This window comes from Podarcis vaucheri, assembly GCF_965113315.1.
Source record: "Podarcis vaucheri genome assembly, chromosome: 2".
NCBI classification, from domain to species: domain Eukaryota; kingdom Metazoa; phylum Chordata; class Lepidosauria; order Squamata; family Lacertidae; genus Podarcis; species Podarcis vaucheri.
The window spans coordinates 49863859-49886086 of NC_138760.1; the positions used below are offsets into that span (position 1 = coordinate 49863859).

At 42.5% G+C, this 22228-nt stretch overlaps 1 long non-coding RNA gene across 1 annotated transcript in view; it reads left to right on the forward strand.

The window, feature by feature from the left end:
- Window positions 1-22228, forward strand: part of LOC309527813 — a 71955-nt gene that overhangs the window by 29365 nt on the left and 20362 nt on the right. The window lies entirely within an intron of this gene.

The window sequence follows — 22228 nt, forward strand, 5'->3', positions numbered from 1 at the left end:
CCATAGCAACAAAAGCTCCCATTTGAGGTTCTCAATAACTAGGAGTGTTTAGAAAAACCTATTTGTCATCTCTCATTCTTGTGAAGCAACTTTGCAATAGTTGGTAAATTTCCACAGGAAAGGCCAATTGAAATCACATTAATCCAGATGCTTGGAATTATAAATGGTGAATCCAATTCCTGCAGTGAAAGGGATGTGTATTCACACACACTCCCTATCAGTTCAAGGCTTCATTCTGAGTGATTTCCAATGCAATTCGTTCCAGACCAAAGAGTTTAAGGCCAGAAGCAAATGTCTTTTAAATTTCGTTTGATTAATGTCCCTTGCAAAACTATTTGTCACCTCCACAGGCATCCACATGTTTTTCTTGTAGGCACATTTTCTCTGTAGCGTATTTGGAAAGAGCTGGTGCCAGTCAAGCCATTCCCCACAAATGCTATTAGGCCGTTATGTGGCTACCATTCAGCAAGTTACTTTGTTTAACCGGAATTAAATGTCAGACTTCTAGATAATGTAGGTTTTCCTTTTATTTTAAAAATTTAACTAACTCTCATATATTACAGCAGGGAGTCCTGATTTAATTGGACTACTTTTCTCCAAAGGAAAGTAAAAAATTAACAAGGTTATATGAGACTTTTCAAAATCAACTCCCTATTTTCCCAATTACCCATTTTCTTCTTGAGGTTTGTCAAAAGATGCTTCCTGTCCAATATATGTTTCATGGAAAGAAACAAGCCAAACTGCAAATCATATTGGATACTAGGGGCTGCACCCTTGCTTATGCTGTTCTCCAACTCCACCTGCTCCCCAGTCCTCCTATAGCAGGCATCCCCAAACTCGGTCGTCCAGATGTTTTGGGACTACAATTCCCATCATCCCTGACCACTGGTCCTGTTAGCTAGGGATGATGGGAGTTGTAGTCCCAAAACATCTGGAGGGCTGAGTTTCGGGGTGCCTGCCCTATAGTAACATCATAAGCCTTTCCCTTCCCACTACTAAGCCTCCTTTTCGCCTTTCCAACCCCATGTCTGAAACTCATTCTCGCTTCTATTCTGCAGCCTCCTTACACCCTCATATTCAGTTTCACCCCAATTTCTATGCATGTTCCTCCCCCATCTTTTTATGCCATCTTCCCATGCACACAGATATCGTAAGTTCCTGGATATTTCTCATCTCACACATTGCAACACCTCAGCTCCCTTTTCACCTTCCCCCAATTCTGAGGCACCCACTCCTTCTCATTTTGCAGTTCCCTTTCTATTTCTGTTTTTATCTTCAGCCCCATTCCCACCCCCCTCTTCTTCTCTTCCCGCTGCATCAAGAAAGCCAGCATAATCCTAGCTCACATCACCCCTCCTGCCAGCTCCCTCTGTTATCACTCTGATAGCCCCACCCCTTCCTTTTCATACAAACATGGAGATCTCTCTGTCCCCCACAGCCCCCTTCAGGAAACCCGCTTTAATCCCACTCCCCACACTTCCACCAGCCGTGTGGTCTGTGCAGAAGCATGTGTGTCCCAAGAGGTAGCCTTCAAGAGAGCTATTCAGCCAAAAGACAGTGGGGTTGCTGATTGCTTGAGCCAATAGAGCTTACTGGACTAGAGTGAAGACCACAGCAGAAGTCCTTCTAGAAGCATGTGAGATTCAACCGTGAAGGCTGCATACTGAGTCCTCAGAACCTAGTTGATGAGTGTTCACTGGTAGAAGTGGTTGAGGGAAATTGGCTATAGGGTTTAAACAGACAAGGAACTGAATTTCTCACAACTATCTCCTTAAAGGAAACAGTAACCTTAAAGTGTACAGCAGTACCTCGGGTTACATATGCTTCAGGTTACATACGCTTCAGGTTACAGACTCTGCTAACCCAGAAATATTACCTCGGGTTAAGAACTTTGCTTCAGGATGAGAACAGAAATCGTGCAGCGGTGGTGTGGCGGCAGCAGGAGGCCCATTAGCTAAAGTGGTGCTTCAGGTTAAGAACAGTTTCAGGTTAAGAACAGACCTCCGGAACGAATTAAGTTCTTAACCTGAGGTACCACTGTAACTATTCTCAACAGTCGCCAAGTGAAGTTCAGTGGTAACTAAGTGAAAGTCAACACTCAAACGTAACCATCTGTTTATAAGAACAGTTATTTTAAAATAAAATATAATTAATTTTGTTTTCACTTCAAAGTGGAGTCTATGCTGTTTTGCCCCATGATTATCCATAGCTCCAAGTAGGTAAATTGAGGTATAAAATTGATCTGGCATTTAGATTCATAGGGGCAGCAGGAAAAGGATTTGAAGGATAAGTGAAAGGTTATAGCTTTAGGAAAGATGCAAACACTGCTTTACAAGACACCCCTCCATAAATAATAGCAAAATAAATAGTTAATGAAGGACAGGTGGGGTCACCAAAACATGGTAGTAATGGGGTGGGATGACCACAAATTTTGGTGGAATCAGATTCTCCACATACTGCAACTCCCATCAGCCAACCTGTGAAATAATCAGGGCTGATTGTAGTTGTAGTCCAACAATATATGAGAGATGACAGATTAGCCACCCCTGCTTTACAGTAGACTGATTTGCATCCTATTGTCACAGTCTTCACTGATTAGTTTCCCCATGCCTGCCTTTTGCCTGTTGTGACTGACCAGGGATGTGGTCAGTATGAAAGTCTGTTTCTGTTACCAGTGGATATGAGACATCCTAAAACAAAGGTACTAACCCCATATGTTGCTCTTTCTTTTCTTTCTTCATTTTCCCAAAAGCAAAATAAGGCACATGGTTGAGCCTCAGAGCCAAGCCAGTACGTGACTGACTCCATTTTGAAATAACCTGAGACAAAGTGTTTTTGGAACTTAGGTGTCAGGGGTTCAGAAGCAGAGACGCAGAGAAGGGTGGAAACAGAGAGCGAGGGGGAGGAAGCCGAAGGGAGAATGAGTGATGATGACGACCCGAGATCTCCAAGCCTAAGCAGTGAGTCAGAGGACTCCCAAAAGGGAGCCCCAGTGAGCAGAGCAAGGGGGGGATCCGGGGGGACACCCCAGGAGGAAGGGAACAGAGGAGATTCAGAGAGCAGCAGCTGGAAGTCGGGACCCACGCTCAAGACTGAGAGCAGCAGGGAGGAAGGCAGCCAGGCATCGGGTTCCGGAGGCCGTCAGCAGGAGGGAGGGCACGAGTCAGGGGTGGTCACGCCCTCCTCAGAGAGCGAGGCAACGGTCAAGAGGAAAGTAGAGAGTTGGGCGCGCGCGCCAAGTTCAAATGCAGCGGAAGCTGGAGCAGTAAGCAGCCCGGAGAGTGAGCCAGGTCCCAAAGCCCGCCGAAAGGAAGCGGAAGGATCAGGGGGGTCAGCGTCAGAGGAGAGTAGAAGGGAGGAGTCCCAGGGGGGCAGAAGGACCCAGAGACGTAGGGAGAGGCGAAGGAGGTGGAGCAAGGCTAGGGTATTAAGCTGGTGTGCAAGAGGCGGGGACTCAGATGGGTCTTCGCCGACCTAGGGCAGAAGGTGTAGAGCTGCACGCTGCAGTTCGGAAATGAAACCTGTAACTCAATAAAGACTCTTTTAAAGTGGACGCTGTGTGGCGTGGTCCTATGTGAGCTGGGACCTGGTAGCAGCTCTGACATTAGGTAACTTTATGGGACTCTGCTAGCAATAGCACCTTAGCCAATCAGTGCAGAAAGTCAATTTTGGCAAAATAAGCTTGCACTTTGTTATTTTTTGTCTGCCTTTTTCTTTCTCTAGAAACTGCTTCTGTACCGATAGGAATTATCTCTCTTTGGGTGTCAGAGGGTTGAAGCCGCATTTGAAGATAAGAGCCTGCCTTAGACTGCACAGTCAGTTAGACTTTTTCTTGAAAGGACTTCATGACCAAAGTGCCAAAGTTGAAGGAAAGGACAATGTAGTCCTAATCCTTAAAGCAATTTTCCCCCACCCTGTGTGTTTATTTGGGGGCATCAATATTGGCCATAACAAATATGGTGGTGGAAGATCACCATTGTCCCTTTAAATTTATTTTTATTATTGTTATCTTAAGGGGAGTGGCTTTGAGAGCAAATGCAGAACATTAGGAAATGCTGCTGTTTGGCTCTGTGCCTAACACATTGGAGGTGGAGGTAGAACATGGCCATTGTGGCCAGTAGGCACTGATAGTCTTATTCTCCATAATTTTCCCCATCCTCTTTTAAAGCTCCTTTCAAAGCCCATTAGCTGTTCCTGACACCTTGCCCATGCAAAGTCTTTGTGCTGCAACTGAGTGGTGGTCCTCCCCAGCAGTCAAATTAAAATATAAGGCAGTGTCATATGTTCCTTAAGAATAATTACCACAAATTATGCATGTGATTTAAGCACCACTACTCTGTCTCTCTTCTGACCAAATCATCACCATCATCATCAGCCTGGGTTACCTCTGATAAACAAATGTTGAAATAAAATCCCTGTCCATCTGAAGATTACAGATCAGGAGGAATATCTTGGTAAAACCCTACGGCTCCATTTGCTATTAGCAGAGAACGATGCTCACCCAATATATCTCCGTTATTCATTTCCATGGTAATTGAGGTGTTGTGTATTTGTTTAACGTTTGTTTAGTGGCAATAAAATTAAAACTCACATAACTGCTAACTAATTGGGAAGAAAGTGAAATGGAAATTAAGGTTTTTAAAAAAGGTGTTCCTTTACCTACCCACCAAAGTTTGAATCTTTCTTTCTTTTTTATAAAACCTGCCATGGACTATTTTTTCATGCTCTTGAGCTAATGAATAGGGAGCGCTGAGGAAGATCAAGCTCTGCCATAAAATAATGAGGTTGTTTCATCCAAGAAGGCACTCCCCCCCCCCCGAAGCTGCTGTCTACCTCCTGCTATGTGATGTATGGAGCAAAGCTGGCACTGGTGCTACGCTGAGAAGCAGAAGAAATGAAATTGTTTTAATCTTGTGGACCATTCCTTTTAATCATCTCCTCATCTCTTTCCCTTTTGTCAGACAGGACTTAAACTGGGGGTAATTTGTTTGGTTGGCTTATCTGCATCGTAAGCTAACCTAGCAAGCACAAGACAAATGTCCCGTAAAACAGCCGGATTCGTCTTTGCTTTGAAAGTCGACACCCCCATTTTATGAAGTAAACGTTCCCTGATCCTACTACCAACTTTGTTTGTGGACATTGATCACAAGGCAAGGAGAGTCTTCTTCCGTGGCTTTCCATAGCATTTTTAAAAACAAAAAATGGCAACCTTCGGCCGTATCAGTGGTGCATCATTATGCACAGTGCTCAGAAAGTGTATACAGTGAAGTTTTTCACCTGCTGTCATAATACTAGAACCCAGGGTCATTCGATGAAGCTGAATGGTGGGAGATTTATAATAGATCAGGAATTTCTGCCAGAATTGTGTTGCTTCCCAGTGTGATGTACTGCGGAGGTGGCCCAAGGGTTTCAATCACTTTCTAGGGGTCACAAGCCAGTGTGATCACCCACACTCTTGCAAACACCCACATGCATGCATCACCCCTCCAGACTCCTTGAACAGTATGATAACCAGGGCTTTTTTTCAGCTGGAACCCACCAGAACTCAGTTCTGGCACCTCTCAGGTGGGCTCCATTGCCATTCCAAGAGAACAAAGAAGAGTTCTGGCACCTCTTTTCCCAGAAAAATAACACTGTTGATAACTAAGGAAGGGATAATTTGCATCCAAATCAGGGTTCTGGCTGGGCCATCTGGGACGTTGCACACATCTGGGACGTTGCACACTCTTCCTCCATGTGAAGGCTAGGTAAGCACTATGTATAATTTAATGCCCCCCCTTTTGCTATAAAAACCAGTGGGGTCTGGGGGGCAGCCAAATTTGCTTGCGGACATAGCTGTCAACTTTTCCCTTTTTAAAGGGAAATCCCCTTATTCCGAATAGGATTCCTCGTAAGAAAAGGGGAAAATTTACAGCTATGCTTGGGGATCTGAATTGACCCCTTGGGTCAGGGTTAGCCACCCCTGTTATACGAGAATGGCTGTAAAGACAGCACTAATCACCAGTGAGTAGCACCAATGAAGCTTCATGGCCCATCTCAGCAGAAGATGAAATTGCAAGGTTTCAAAGATTTATGTAAGAATTAGGTGCCATGTGCATTTTGAATGGAGCAATATATCAGTGGCAGAATTTGTACAAATTCTTCTGCAAGTCTAAATTGCAGTGATATTCTGTGGTGAATTTATGATCAGAGAGGCGTTTCGACATCCCGTCAGGCATTTGAAAACATATCCTGATGTTATGGATCATTCAAGTACCTGAGAAATTTCACTATCTATAGCTTTCCTCCCATATTTTGAATACAGACATAAAAGCATCTTGAAGAATGAATAGCGTGACATTGAGGAAAGGTCATATAGTGAGCTTCATGGCCTATTGAACCCTGGTTTTTCCAGGTCTTAAGTCTGGCACCTTAACTATGACACCACATTGCCTCTAGACGTTGTTCTTTATATTCATGCCTATACAGTTTTTCATATGGGACACACACAGGTGATGCTTAATTTTGAGAGGGAAAGTATCTTTTTTTGTTTTACAAGTTACAAAGATGTCAGGTTAAAATTCAGGACTGTGCTGCATTTCAACACAGTTGTTTTCGTGGTTTTCAAAATGCACAGAGATACAGAATCATTTCATCTCTTCAAGCAACAATCTCTTGTCCCTTTTTGCCTTGTGTTATCCACACACACACACACACACACACACACACACACACTATTCTATACATCCCATCTATACATTATTATTATTTTACCCCTATTGGCTATATTTTCCTCTCTCTGGGATGATTCTATTCAAACACCAACACAATGAAGTCTCTTGTACCAAGTGTTATCAGAGTTAGCTTGCTGAGCTGTGTAGATAATCGTTTCTCAATAGAACACTCCCAAATAACAAGGGGAAATAGACTTTTGTGTTTAAAACTCAAGCCAAGGGGGGGAGAGCTTGGCTAGTTTTGTCAGTAATTTACAGTGTGATTTTATACGAGGGTTTTCAATCTCAAACGAGCCTCCAGAATATCCTTTCATGAGAACCTGGAAACAAAGTTTTATGTTTTCTGTTAAAGTCAAATTATTCACATTTATTAACTTAATTAATTAAACTTACCGTAATTAAACTTTTTGTTTGAAATGCTCCTGTTCAGGGTTCTAGCCAGAGAGTCTCTTCTAGACAGTCTACTCTATTCTCCCTCAGCAATCAGTTGCCATTCTGTGTCCACTGAACATGCTCACTCCTCCCAGAGCTGTGTTTGAGCTTCTCTTAGTACCCCCATCCCCCGCTGTACTTGGGGTTCCTGCGAGCCTCTAATATTTCCCTTGTGTGTATGGGTGGTGCTGTTAGGGCTCACAGTGTGCCAGATATATTCCCTGGCCACATCTGCATGAACATTCATCCCCTGCAAAAGTGTGGTTTTGGTGGTTATTTGATGGCATTTGGGGTGGTGATGGTTGAATTTCAATAAATCTCACCTTTTAAAATTTGTGGTGATCAAAGGTTCTAAAGAATGAAGGTGGGGAAGCCGTGTCCATACAGCACAGCATCATTCGGGGTGGACGATTGCTGCATTTGTCATGAGCCCTGAGGAGATGTCAGATCAAGATGAGAGGAGCTCAGTGGGTTACTGGCTGGTGATCTAGGAGGTGGGGGAACTCAGTGGATTGGGATAGGAGAAACTGAGAACCATTAGAGCTATCTGAGGGAGATACAGCAGGTGAGGAATCTGATCACATGGAGGGTGTCAGGAGCTTGTCCTACACTCGAGTAGGACCCTGGCAGAGACACATGCCCGACTGGCATGTTCTCTCCCTCCTGGTCAATCGTTCGGGAGCTTCAAAAGCTTTCTTCAGCCCGAACATCGCAGTGACCGATGCCAACAGACACAGGCATACTTAGGGATCTGCAGAGTCTGTGCAGTTCATGTGACAGACCTCAGCAACTCAGCATTTTGGCTAATCTACTTTATTTACATATAAATACACACAGAGTACTGCAACATGGCTCCCTCTCTCTCTAGCATCAGACAGCAAAGAGAAAAAGAATAAAGGACAATAGTCCCACTTCACGGAACACAGTAACACAAACATCCTGTTTCTGTCTGAAATCAAACCTTTATTAGGCATTATGCAAATAAAAACCCTGTTTCTGTCACTTCCCAGTTTGTGGAGTCAAAACATACCACGCCATGTGAAAGACAACAATCCAAGGATTGCAATCATGGAGCAGGAATTCTAACATTGGGACCCAGTGGCTTGCCATCCCTTTGTCCCTTGCCAGTCCCACCTGCCATCCCAGCTCCAAGTCACCCCATACCAATCATGTCTCTAGCCTCACCACTGCCTCCTGCATTGTCAACACCTGTCCGTCCATCAGTTCCTATAGATGAGCCTCTGCCCACACAGGAGACATGATACACTCTGGCTGGATCCGAGCTGCCACCTTCTCCATCGCCTAGGACAAAGAGACACCAACACTGGTGCAAAACACAGCTCAAGCCCCACCCATCTGGAGGAGTTTGCCCAATGCAAACAAACACCACAGAAACCTAGGAGTCGTGTCACTTATCAGATCCATGTCATAACCCGCTTAGCCACTTGCTGAACATTTGACCCTTTCTTTGCTTATGTACTGCACTAATCTGAACATTTAAGGTTCTGGCAGAAAACCTAATCAGAGTTCAAGTTTTTCATCAAGTACAGCACCCATTTGTCACATCTACTGCATTTTGGATCTCATTCGAGATGTTCTTCGTGCATTTTTAAATCCTTAATGGACTACGCCCTGCATGACTTTGGAAACACTGCTTCCTATATAACACTGTGCATAGGACTGTTATCTTAGGAATGACCCACAGCAAGTATTTGGCAAATATTTATTAAAAATCAGAGGCACAGATAATTTCCCGTGAAAGATTGCTAAGAGGCCTTGTCAACACACTTCTGTGTGTTCAAAGATATTTCTAGCAGTGAGTGTAAGGAGAAAGTCAGAGGACATCTAAGCCCTTTGTGGCTTAGGGTCCTCATATTTTCAGGACTGCCTCTCTTGGTATGCCCCACAGAGGACCTTAAGGTCCGTGAATAACCATAGTTTAGAGGTCCCGGGCCCTAAGGAAGTCAGACTATCCTCCACCAGGGCCAGGGCCTTCTCAGTGATGGCTCCGACCTGGTGGAATGCTCTGTCCTATGAGACTAGGGCCCTGCAGGATTTAACCTCCTTCCACAGGGCCTGTAAGACAGAGCTATTCTGCCTGGCTTTCAATTTGAACTTAGCCTGATCTTTTATTCCCCTCTCCCCTTTTTTATGAAGATTACTCGCTCTGCGACCCCACAGCTAATTCTCCCCTGGCCTCCTCTCTGGCCCAAATAGGACTAATTTAGCCAGCTAGCCCTGCTGACCATCTAATGTTTATTGGACGGATTTCCCCCCAAATTGATTTTTGAACTTTGAATTCATTGTTATTCATGCTTTTATACTGTGTTTTATGCTGTTTTTTGTTGTATCACAATTAAGTGTTTTAAATTTGTTGTTAGGTACCCTGAGCCCGGTTTTCTGAACCGGGAAGGGTGGGATATAAATAAAAAAATTTTATTATTATTATTATTTATAGGGAAGAGGAATGCGGAAAGAGGAAAGGAAGCACACAGACCTGAAGGAAACATGGAAGATTTACATCCTCAATTCTCTTTCATAGTAGAAAAACATAAAATAAAGCTAAACGTTCCCTCAGTTTTCTTAAAATGTGCCTGCCATTTGTATTAAGATACATTTTTAATGAGGCATGAAAATACATCTTGCCTGAGCTGTTTTCCTGTTTATACAAAGGAATGCTTTATCAGCACTTTCCTGGCTATGCATAAAACATTGACTTGAGAGCACACTAGGTATACAGTTTCAAACAACCAAGAAGTGTATTTGGGTCCACTTGGGAAATTTCATTTTGTACAAATAGGGGTTTTGTTTTTTTAAAGAAAAAGAAAAAGAAAGAAAAAGAATAGAAATAAATGTTGATGCATTAGCCTGGAACAGGCTGTGTGAAACATTATCCATGGTACTGATAGGGAAAAAAGAGAATTTCAAATACTGGAACTGAATGGAAGTACCAATAGTATTGGTTTGAATACGGCATTTTTGAAAAGCAATAATAAGTTTATTTATGGTGCTCTGAGGAGAGAGTCACTCAATTCCTTGGATCAATACAGTCTGGGGAAATAGTTACAAAATGTCAATTTGACACCACAAAGGAAATATCCAGGAAGCTCCTCTGACTTTCTCCCCCACCTCATGGATGGGCACCTAAGTGATGGATGAGCACTTCGGCGTACTGAAACAAATTGTTTTGATCCTTCCATTTTACTGAAAATATTCTTTGTCCTTCATGGTGTGTCTTGATTCCTTCTGTGCCCCATTTGATTGATTCAGAGACCATCCCCACCACCCACAATTGGCTTTATTTGCTTTTGAAGATGATGTCACAGGACCCAGTTGGACTGGCCTTGTGGACATGTGTAATGGCCTTCTGTTCAGTTTGTGATTTCCTGATAGCCTTAGGTCACCCACAGTTCTAATCCAGAAGAAATGACACAAAATGAGTAGTTGACAGGGTAAACTGGTGGTGTACAGTGGTACCTCGGGTTAAGTACTTAATTCGTTCTGGAGGTCTGTTCTTAACCTGAAACAGTTCTTAACCTGAAGCACCACTTTAGCTAATGGGGCCTCCTGCTATTGCTGTGCCGCTGGAGCACGATTTCTGGTCTCATCCTGAAGCAAAGTTTTTAACCTGAAGCACTATATCTGGGTTAACAGAGTCTGTAACCTGAAGCGTTTGTAACCTGAAGCATATGTAACCCGAGGTACCACTGTACTGAATTCTGTATCACAATTTATCAAAAATTTTCTTCCCTTATAAAAAATATATAAAAACTGCTTCATCTGCCAGATTAGCCAGCTTCTGTACATGGAATTGGCAGGGGGAAGGATCTCATCTGCCTCAGGTAGCAAAATCCCCTGGGCCAGCCCTGGTAATGCTCAGGCAAAGAGACAGTGTGCTCCCCTTTTAACCCCAATGGCTTTACGCATTTGGTATCTGATTTCTAAAAAGAACATCGTTCAGAACAAAATACTGTGTTATTCAAAAACTCTCTGCCATCCTTTCAACCACCCACAGTTTGCTAAGCTGTAGCACCCTGCTTGTGGTTAACGCTTAGCTGGAATGAAATATTCAACGCAGCAATAGAGAAATTAAAATAATAATTTATTTGTCAGACAAATAAATGAGAGACACAGTGGTATATGGTTACCAAAGCTCTGCCCACTCCAGCCCTGATGGCCAGCGCTTATATTTCCTCAGCCCAGCCCCCTTGCTCCTCCTTTGGCTGCCTCTGTCCAATCAGCCTGGTTGAAATTCCTATTGGCTGTTTGCTAGAACCAATCATAAAAGATACACCCATTTCCTATTACCTTTTATGGGAGACAAAGAGCTATATTTCCTTCTATCCATAAATGGCAGACAAGTAGCCATATATCTTACATTTGCCTCGACCAGGCACCTTAATTATCAGATCATCTTTGCCCTATTGCCCTATTCAGATGGCTAAAACAGATGGTGCATGGTTTTTAATTTTTATCTTAAACAGAGATCTTGGGTTCACCTTCTCACACACCATCAATGAAATAAGAATCTAACATAAGAATCTAACATTTCTTACTTTCTAAATCCTTTGCATAATTACATTTAAGCCAATATATTTCATACATAACATAGATAGATTTTTAGAGGGAAAGGCCTTTTCAAAGAGAAGCCTCTTCAGTTTACAACTCCCTTTCCTAGCCAGCTGCTGTTTCTATTAGCTCTTGCCCTTTTTAACCTTATGAAAATATGGCTTGAGTCTTCTGTTAAACAATAAAACTTACTATTTACCAACTCTTAATTTGGGTTTTTGCAGCTTGATTGTATTCTGTAATTTGTATGGTCAGTGTGACCTTTTGCTCCCAGCCTGTAATTTCCTTTTACAACCCTGAGGCACTGCTTATAGATCAGTGGGGCCCTGTTTAGGAAGATAAACATCTGCCAAAGCACCCAGCTGGTTTCTGCCTGGCATGAGAGATACAAAACATTTACAAATATATATATTTTTAAGCTCATTTTAAAATGCAGGTCTTGATCAGATGCCTTAAAGCTACATCCTCAAGGTCTACCTCAGTAAAAGCATTTTAGGCAAAAAGGATATACAGTTTGCATTTGCTCATATAGAAACATTCTGTTTAATGTGGAATCTGTTGTTCACAGGGGATACCTTAGAAAATATTAATATCACACAAATAGCTTTGAAAAGGCAACATGTAAAAAAAGAGAGGGGTAATATATTCTTGGTTGAATAGCTAACTATTATCTTTTAACCGTAGAAAATAGTATAAAAAGACCACTGATAGAACAAAATTTTGTCATAACTTCTCATAAACAAGCTTTCTGCTCAGGTGTTAAACCAGCATGTTGTTTGTCTATGTACAAGAATGTATATAAGGAGCAAACTACATGTACAATGGTGCCCTGTCAGTTTTTTGCTGTTGAGAACAGCTTTCATTTTGAGCAATGAAGTGATGTTGGTGTATGTACTTACCCTGTGCCTGCTGTTTGACGTATCTGGATTATCTTCCCACGTTACTTTTCACCTGTGGTGTTCCCAATGCACAAAAAAATTACTGGTATTCACTTCCTGGTTCTGGTTACCAACATAGTTCATTTAGAAATGGGGGATATTTTAATATCTGTAAATGATATAGTTTAATATAATTTTACATAAACGATATTGTGCCTAGACTTGGTGATGGGACGGATGAGTGTTAATACACTGACTCTGAAACCTAGCAAGATGGAGACACTGTGGATGAGCAGTTTTCAGGTCCAGCTAACTAATCAATTGTCTACTTTGGATTGGGCTATATTCCCACTGAAGGGACAGGTTTGTAGTCCAGCAGTGCTGGCTCCATCTATTACCAAAGGCCCAGGTGACCTCATTGGCTGTGAGCACTTTTTACCAGAATCAGCTGGTAAGACAGCTGTAGCCATTTCTGGACCGGGATATTCTGCCTGCTATCATTCATGCACTGGTAACCTCTAAACTGGATTCCTGCAGTGCACTCTGTGTTGGGCTACCCCTGAGATTAACTCAGAAGCTGCAGCTAGTGCAAAATGTGAAGGCTCGACTGCTCCCTAGGCCAGGATATTATCAATGCACTATCGCATTGTTGAATGAGTTGCACTGGCTGCCACTTAGCTGCCTACTTACACGATGAAACTGCTATTGTGCAATGAGACTTACAGTTTCTAGTCTCCCCTCACTCCAGCCCCTGCACATCCCCTGAGTTGTGAAAGTGAACCATCAAAGCATATCAAATCCAAATGTTCTTAAAAGAGTATTGGCAAATCGTAATACATAAATCCAACACATCTACCTCCAAAATGATATACAACATGCAAATTTATCTAAAATAATTGCTGGTTTTTCTAAATATGTAACTGTGATTTTTGGCAACAGTGCAGATGAGGAGCAGCCTCATATTTATGTACATTTTTAAAGCAGTGAAGAGAGATATTTTGAAAAAGAAAGAAAGAGGTGGCTGGCTAATCTTCAATTAGCCTTTCTTTTCTCGGCAAAGTTGCTTAATAGAGACTGTTCAGCTCAGTTCCAAATATAAAATTGTATATATCTACACACACACGCGCGCATACACACCCAGAGTATAGTATTTAGTTATCTTCAGTGAGTCCAGAGAACCTAAGAAATGAAGTAGGGCAGCAAATTCTGGCTAGTGTATATTTACAGCAACACAAGGAAATTGAAGACTAGTGTTATTTAAAGGCTCTCAATTTAAAGAACATCCTTTCCAAAGCAATTCTCTAACTCAAAGATGCACAGCTGTAATTTCCATGCCATTCATTGCTACCGCTCTTTGAACCAGATAGGGAGGCAGTTTGTTCATATTATTTAGCCAGCTGGTGCAGGTGTGGTGGCAAAAAAAGTTGGTGGAAGGCATGAATGGCAGATCAGAAGAAAAACCCATGTCTCTAAATGGGATATTCTGAGTTTTAATTATTCCAGTAAGAAGCAGCCATCAGCCAACAAAACAGATGGCAGTCTTACTGCCCACTAGATTTAAAAATATCTCTGGGGATTTGAAACAATGAGCAGGCTTTCTGCAATTAATCTAGCAACTAAGGATTGTATCTGGAGCACTAATTAAAAGCCTAGCTTTGAATAAATGAGTTTTCTAAAAAGGAAGCCTGGGTTCTGAAATTGTGTTAACTTTTTGTCTCCTAATAGAGATTATATTATAAACAATTTGCCAGAGAAAGTGGTGGAGTTCTGTTTCACTTTTTAAAATCATCTTTAATGAGCAATGTAGCAACTTTTGAGCATTCAGTCCTTTGGGATTAAACAAATGGCTCTGACATTGCTTATCAAAAATTTCCAGCTTCCATAACACAATTAATAAATAATCTTAAACCCAGAGTTATGGCATAACTCCAGAGCTATGGGGTTGGACCAGATGACCCTTAGGGTCCCTTGCAACTCTTACAATTCTCTTACAAATAATAGTAATAATAAATCATACTGGAATAGGACACCCCTATTTTCATTGGAGAAATGTTGAAGGGTATGCAATTACTGTTTCAAGAGCATAAGGATTTCTGCATGTGCAGCGGAACTTCTTCTCATGCGCCAATGTGTCACATGTTCTCTCCTAGTTTGCCTCAGAGGATTGTGGGAACACTGAGAACAGATTTAGGGGACAAGCAGGAGGAAGAGAGGGGGAAGAATGTTCTGTTGTTCAAGCAGAGATCCCTGAGCTGACAGAACACTTGTGGAATGCTATGTTGGATACAATTCATGGGAGTCAATATGGTTGCCTCTATATGATTTTGGACTACAACTTCCATCAGCCCCAGTCACCTGTAGTACAGCAATAACTGGAGGCCACCCCCTTGGCTACCTTTGGTCTACACCAGGCATGGCCAAACTTGACCCTCCAGCTGTTTTGGGATTACAATTCCCATCATCCCTGACCACTGGTCCTGTTAGCTAGGAATGGTGGGAGCTGTAGTCCCAAAACAGCTGGCGGGCCAAGTTTGGCCATGCCTGGTGTACACTAGCAGTGACTCTCAGAGTTTGGGGTAAGGGGCTTTGTCAACCCCAGCTGCAGATATGAGGGTTTGTATCAGGGACATTTTACATACAAATCACCTTCTCTTTCATTGACCTGCGACTTTTCCCACTAAATGAATTTGAAAAGGCAATCTTCATTCAATCTACCAGTCAAAGTGTAATGCAATTAGTATTCTTGGATCAAAGAACACTGCAGCAAAGTGCAGACCTTAAGTATAATGAGTAGCAAATCATATAATTGTATAACCTGCTAGCTGTCGATTGCAAGTTCAGGGCAGGTGACAATTCTCTATACGTCCAATCCTCATAGCACTCACTGATATTACAATGTTATGATACAAAAGTGAAACGGAAAGGTGGTGATTGATCACCCAAAGCCATGTTGCGACGGCTGTGTGCAAATCTGAAGCCAAATCTCCAAAGACCTGCTCCGCACTCTACCAGAGGCAGATGTTTTGTGGTAAAATGCCTGCACCATTCTACATAGCAAAAACACAAAAATGCTGGAACTCCTAATTAATTTTGAGGCTGCAAATATTTAGCAAAACATTTGAGCTCTGCAGTGGCAGCCTTTTGAATGTTCATCATCACTGTTCGCTGAAATCTGTTATCAGGATTGGGTGACATTTTGCTGAAAATGTTTTGGCAGCCACTATCCTTGCTATATCATTCCCCATCAACAGCAATCTTTGCAGTAACAGAGATGATACTCACAAAAAAGCATCCTTTTCACTGCTGTGTGCTATGTTTCTGACTTACCATTCCCAAACTGTGATAAAGCAAACATTTATGTAACCAGCACACTTTGCCCATGCGTCTATTGTGCTTTGTACCCATTCTCTTTGACCGCCTAAGGAAGTAAGCACTAGGCAGCCTCCAGTTACAAGCAATGAACTCAGGTCACAACCACACCCAATTCTGAAAGCGTCATTAGACCACTGCGGGCCTTTAAAACACATAATGCCTCTGTGCATAGGTGCCAGTTGCACAGAACATGAACTGAACATTAAAAAACAAGCATTATAAAACCATCACAAACAACAACAAAGAACATTTCCATACCACACACTTAAAGCACTACTAATAAAAAGGTAAAGGTAAAGGATCCTTGGATGGTTAAGTCCAGTCAAACTTGACTATGGGGTGCAAACAGTTTTCTGGGTCATGTGGCCAGCATGACTAAACCGCTTCTGGCACAAGAGGACATCATGATGAGTGCAAGCGTGCATGGAAACCTATTTATCTACAGTGGTACCTCAGGTTACATACGCTTACATACGCTTCAGGTTACAGACTCCACTAACCCAGAAATATTACCTCGGGTTAAGAACTTTGCTTCAGGATGAGAACAGAAATTGTGCTCCAGTGGTGCAGCGGCAGCAGGAGGCCCCATTAGCTAAAGTGGTGCTTCAGGTTAAGAACAGTTTCAGGTTAAGAACGGACCTCCGGAACGAATTAAGTACTTAACCCAAGGTACCACTGTACCTCAGTGCGTCCAGGCTTTGCGGACCTCTCAGCAAGCAGCGGGAGCCAGCGCTGGGCTCCCACGGCTTGCAGAGAGCTGCCTGTTTGGGGGCTGGGGTCGGGGGAAGCTCGGGCTTCCCCCGCCCCAGCCCCACGCCTGGAGGGGAAAAAATATTTTTTCCCCTTTATTTCCCCCACAAAAAACTAGGTGCGCCTTATGGGAGGGTGCGTCCTATAGGGCGAAAAATACGGTATATAATTGAGTCATTTGATGAGTTTCCCCACCCTCAACACATCTACAAGTACTGTCCTTTGTTGTTATTTGTGTTTGTCTGTTAACAGCAGATGCTCAAATCATGTTCTTTGCAACTGTCCCCTGTGAGCGGAGTGACTAGCAGTGTGGCATATGTGCATATTTCTTTCTTTTCTTTTTTCTTTGGTCAAGTCAGTTTCAGAATAGCTAGCATACCAAAATCTTCCACCCTCTACAATGAAAGAGTATTTTTATTATTATTTTTAAGAAAAAAAATCGTGTAGTATATGAAAGATCTATAAGGTCAAGGGAAATTGTTTTTTTATGGAAGCAGCTATTTTTGGGGGGGAATAGTAAAAGAAGTCACTAAAATGTAGGGAAAGAGGAAAATGAAATTAATAATCCATTCTAAAGAAATTATTATTTCAAAACACAGCTGAATAATTCGTTGTTGAGACAAGAATGAAATGCTGAATATATTGACACGCACACGTTGAAAATCTAACTTCAGAGATCCTTGTAAAATGAATGGAAATTAAGTGCATAGGGACATTGGCTGTGTTCTCATACAATGCTAAACCATGCTAGCTACATGATATATTAAGCATCACAACCCAATCTATAGCTTACTGGGACCATGCAATTATGCTGGTTATTGGGGAGCTGCTAATGGGTGCTCTGCTTCTCTCTAGTCCTATTTTTGTTCCTCTGCTGAACAGATCTGAGCCAAGTTTGGTTTAGCATGTCATCAAAAGCCAGACTCTTAGCTAAGCTGTCTCATCACCAACCACAATCTGTAGCCAGTATGAGAAAGCTCATCTCTCGAAATTACCATAGTTTGACTTACCATGCTGCGTGAACCAGGCCTTTGTCAAATGTCTGAAAATAAGCTTTGCTTTCTAAATAAATCTCATTTTAACTGCTGTAATTAAATGGTACTTGTTATGAATAAAATACCCCCCGAAAGGGAAAAGAAAAGGCATGCTTCCTGCCATCATCAAAGGCTTATTATATAAGAACCTACAGTATTAGTCACTTGCAGTCTGAAATAGCAAGCTTAACAAGGAGAGAAAGCCATCTATTTTAAAGTAGTCCCCTGATAAGAGAATATTCTTCCTTATTCAGGGGTTCCTTGTTTGGAAATCATGGTCACTGTGATAAATTTGAATGAAAGCAACCTAAACCTACTGAAAGATAAACTTTCATTATTGAAATGAGTCCTGCAGTGATTTCATGCTCTTTATTGAAGCTTGTAAAACAGTGATTGAATTCCCCCCCCAACCTCAAGCTTTTATATACATCATTTGCACAATGAGTCCCGTCTGATTGGCTGATTCTGCTTCCCTCCTGGAGCCTGATTGGTCTTCTCCTGCAGGCCAATCAGTTGTTGCATTCTACGATCCTACCAGCCTAATAGGCTGATTAACTTTCTCCTGAAGCGTGATTGGTCTTCTCCTGAAAGTATTCTAAGATCCTACCTGCCTATTGTTCCAGGATCCAAGCTTAGTACATAACAGTTATGAATGATTGTTCCACTGTTCCATAAATAATCAACTTTCTGTGTTTTGTACCGCAAACATTTGGAAGAGATGGAGGGAAGAGCTAGCTGGTTGTCAGGAAATGCACAAAGGTGCTTGGGACAAGTCCCACCCTTTCAGTCAAGCCCCATCCTTACCTTATGACATCAGGTGTAGGGTGAGTGAACATGGCTTTCCCAAAACTGCTTCATTTGCCAAAGGGGAGAGTCTTGGTGGGCCAAAAATTTCTAACAAACCAGAGGTTCCTCACCCCTAATTTACAGTAGAAATGGGGGGGGGGAGGACTCACCTCAGGCTCAGAATAGAGCTGAAGGCTACTTGCCTTATCTCAGCCTCACCCCGCTCACCATGCCCCCCTCCACGTCTTTCCTCCTTTTCTTCCTAATGTAATACTAATGGCTCAGCAAAGGAAATTGATCTGTAGAAAACGTAATTTGAAAAAAGAGACATTGTGCATACTTTTGTAAACCAAGAAATATTTAATAAAAATATATTTAAAAAATAAGAAAGAAACAGGCCGACGTGTAAAAGAAAGATCAAGACAGTTAAAAACAAATACCTTTCACTCTATAAGACACACTTTTTTCCTCCTAAAAAGTAAGGGGAAATATCTGTGCATCTTATGGAGCGAATGCAGCGGACGGCAGAAGGATCCCTCGGCTGCTGCTGCTGCAGTCATGAGCTGAGGGATGCCTCCACAGCCAGTGCCATGGCTCCTGTCCATTGCTCGCTGGCTTTACAGTGAGGCGGGAGGAGGGATGGACGGGGATGCCGTCTGTCCCTCCTTCCGGTTCATTGTAAAGCCAGCAAGAGCCACTGCCGCTAAAACTCTCTGCGCAGCTCTCGCTTTAAAGCAACAGCCATGCAGAGCATGCCTGCGGCTATTGCTGGCTTTACAATGAGCTGGAAGGAGGGACGGATGGCAGCCCCATTTGAAAGTGACTTGCAGCAGGATCAAGCCCCAACACCACCCCCTCCCCAGTGCTGCCACCTCCACCCCACAACACCCACCCCACAGGTCCAGGTCCCCACCCTATTCCTGCACTGCTTCCAGCCCCATCACCGCAATGGTACCCATACCTGTGGCTGTGCTGGCTGCCACCACAACACAGCAATGAGGCTGTGTGAGGAATGTGGGCGATGCCTCACAGGGGCTGGCAGCAGTACAAAGACAAGGGAGGGGAGAGGCTCAGATCCGCTGCCTGAATCAAGTGTCTTCGCTTCTGCCCTGGCCTCTGACCCCTGCAATGTATGTTTTAAGACCCACCCTACACTTGTGATTGTAATCCGGCTCATTGTGAAGCCAGCAGAGCAAGAGCTGCTGACACGCTCTGCACAGATCGTGCTTTACACGTGTGTAATTCAAGCAAAGGGAGAGCCACTTACACGGCTCCTGCCCCGGTGTCTCCTCCTCCTCTTTTTGCTCTGGTTCCAGCGTCAACTCGGAGGCAAGGCAAGGCAGCTGCCTGCCACAGGCACACACAAATGTGAGCTCTCCCTCTCTCTTCAGAATATTGTTTTTCTTGTTTTCCTCCTCTAAAAACCAGGTGCGTCTTATGGTCCTGTGCGTCTTATGGAGCGAAAAATACGGTGGTTTAATATAAATTAGAGTTAAGTGATATTAGCTGAAACACAAAATATTATGTAAAGAAGCTGACAAATGTTACATCATTCGCTATAGAATTACCCATCATGTATTTTATCTGCAAACTATTAAGTCCAGTTTTTTTATTTGGCAGAAATTGCATTATAGCCGCCTTTCAATTTATTTACCAAAATTAGAAACTTTATTCGATATCTGTGTCTTTAAGCATTTAAATAAATTCTGTTGGCTCAACAAAAATGGAGTCTGTTAAATGCTTTGCAGTCTAATACTGTTGCCAGGAATTCAGTCAGATTGAAATATTTGCTGCTATCTTGGTTTGATTATTTAAGAAGAGAACTGGAATTGATTCAAGTTCAATAGAATGACTAGACAGCAGGAACTACAATAATCTAGTAGCAAAACTGGCGGATTGATGTAACTGATCAGATAATAACAGGATTGCAGAGAGAAAAAGCCCTCAAGTGATTAGCCAGCAGGAGATTGGACTAAAAGGGCAATTGAGCTTGCAGCAGTAGGAAGTGGGCAGCTCATTCATTGGAAAATGTGAAACAAAGATATTGAAGGAAGCAGCAGTACCAATATCCAGAAGTGGGGAGGGGGGGATTTCTCTGAGGAAGGCTCAGGCAGGATATAGAACAATTAGATACCAAGAACCACTCAATGGAAGAAGGTGGAAGAAGGTTGAAACCGGAGATGTAAAAGTTAAGAAAAGCATCAAAAGCAATAGAAATAAACAGAAAGCAAAGCACATAAAGGCAATCGAAAAGCTGCAAAATTTGAGTGGTGAGAGTATTAATCAGACCTGTATGTATGGGAGCTTTTGAATAAAGACTTAAGTTTACCATACATAGGTCTATGCAAATACCTAGGACAAGATCCAACATCACACAGGTGGTCTGTGGGGCAAATGGGGCACAAACCACAACTGAATACCACTCATATAGGACTGCAGTTTATTTTATTCATGCATTCATTCATTCATTCATTCATTCATTCAACTGATGGATTTGTTATTTCTTCAACCAGTGCAACTAAGATTTTAATTGATGAACTGATGGGAGTCATTCTTAACTTGTGAAGTTTTAAGTTTCAGAATGGTGTGTGTGTGTTCAGAAAAAGTCACTTCCTCCTTATCTGAACCAAAATTCTTTTGAATATTGCCTAAGTGTCAGGTCCTACCAGTGCTTAGTCTCCAGACCTTTTCAGAAGAAGAGGAGAGGAATAGGGTCCTGCAGTGGCCCTCAGCACTGAAGGAGATCTGATTAACATCCTCTCTGGAAGAGCCAAAGGCTGTTCCCTGTCTCCAGTGACTCTCAATTCTGGACTATTGCTTGGCAGTATCCCCACCCTTCTCCCAAACCTTGGGATTTCAGAAGGTCAGATCTTGCTTGTCAACCCAAGCGCCCTTCTCCAACCAGCCTGCTCAGGAAGAGAAGCCAAGGCCCAGCCACAATCTCTGGATCTGGAAGGGAATCCCCACATCTTCAAAGAAAATGGAGACTCTCAAATTCTACCAGTTCACCAGTGAATCCCACGTCCAGTGCTTTTCTTTCTCCCCTGACCTTCCTGATAAAATGTGGAGAGGGGGAGGCAAGAAGGCTTCTGTGGGGAGTAAGGACTGGGAAAATGCTCTTGTACAAATAGAACTATTCTCGCACTTCTCTGGGCCCAGTTCTGTGTACGTGGAACATCTGCTCAAGGACTTTTCTTTGAACTTAGGTGCAGTTTTAGAGGCTGGTGGTTTAGTAATATAGAATTATTTAGTAGAATTATCATAAGCCACCTGGTGAATGTATATGTAGTACAGTGCACAGATTCTGAAGATGATGATGATGGTGTGTGTGTGTGTGTGTGACAGAGAGAGAGAGAGAGAGAGAGAGAGAGAGAGAGAGAGAGAGAGAGAGAATAACAACATTGATGACAAAAGGTGTGTTTTGGTATCAATAAAGAATAATATGACTGCATGAAAAGGTTAACAGGTTAGACAGACAAGACGGGCTACCTTGCTAAATATACTGAGCTTCCCTATTTATTTGTTTTGCTGTCACGTTAAAAGTTTTTTATTTACAAAGAGTTTTTAACACTCTTGAGTTTCAGATTTAAAATGTGATTGCCAGCCACTGAATTTAGTCTTGTTTTCTGACCTTTTCTTTACTGTATGAAAATATATCCTTTATGAATTGTACATTGTTTTTAATAGATAAGAA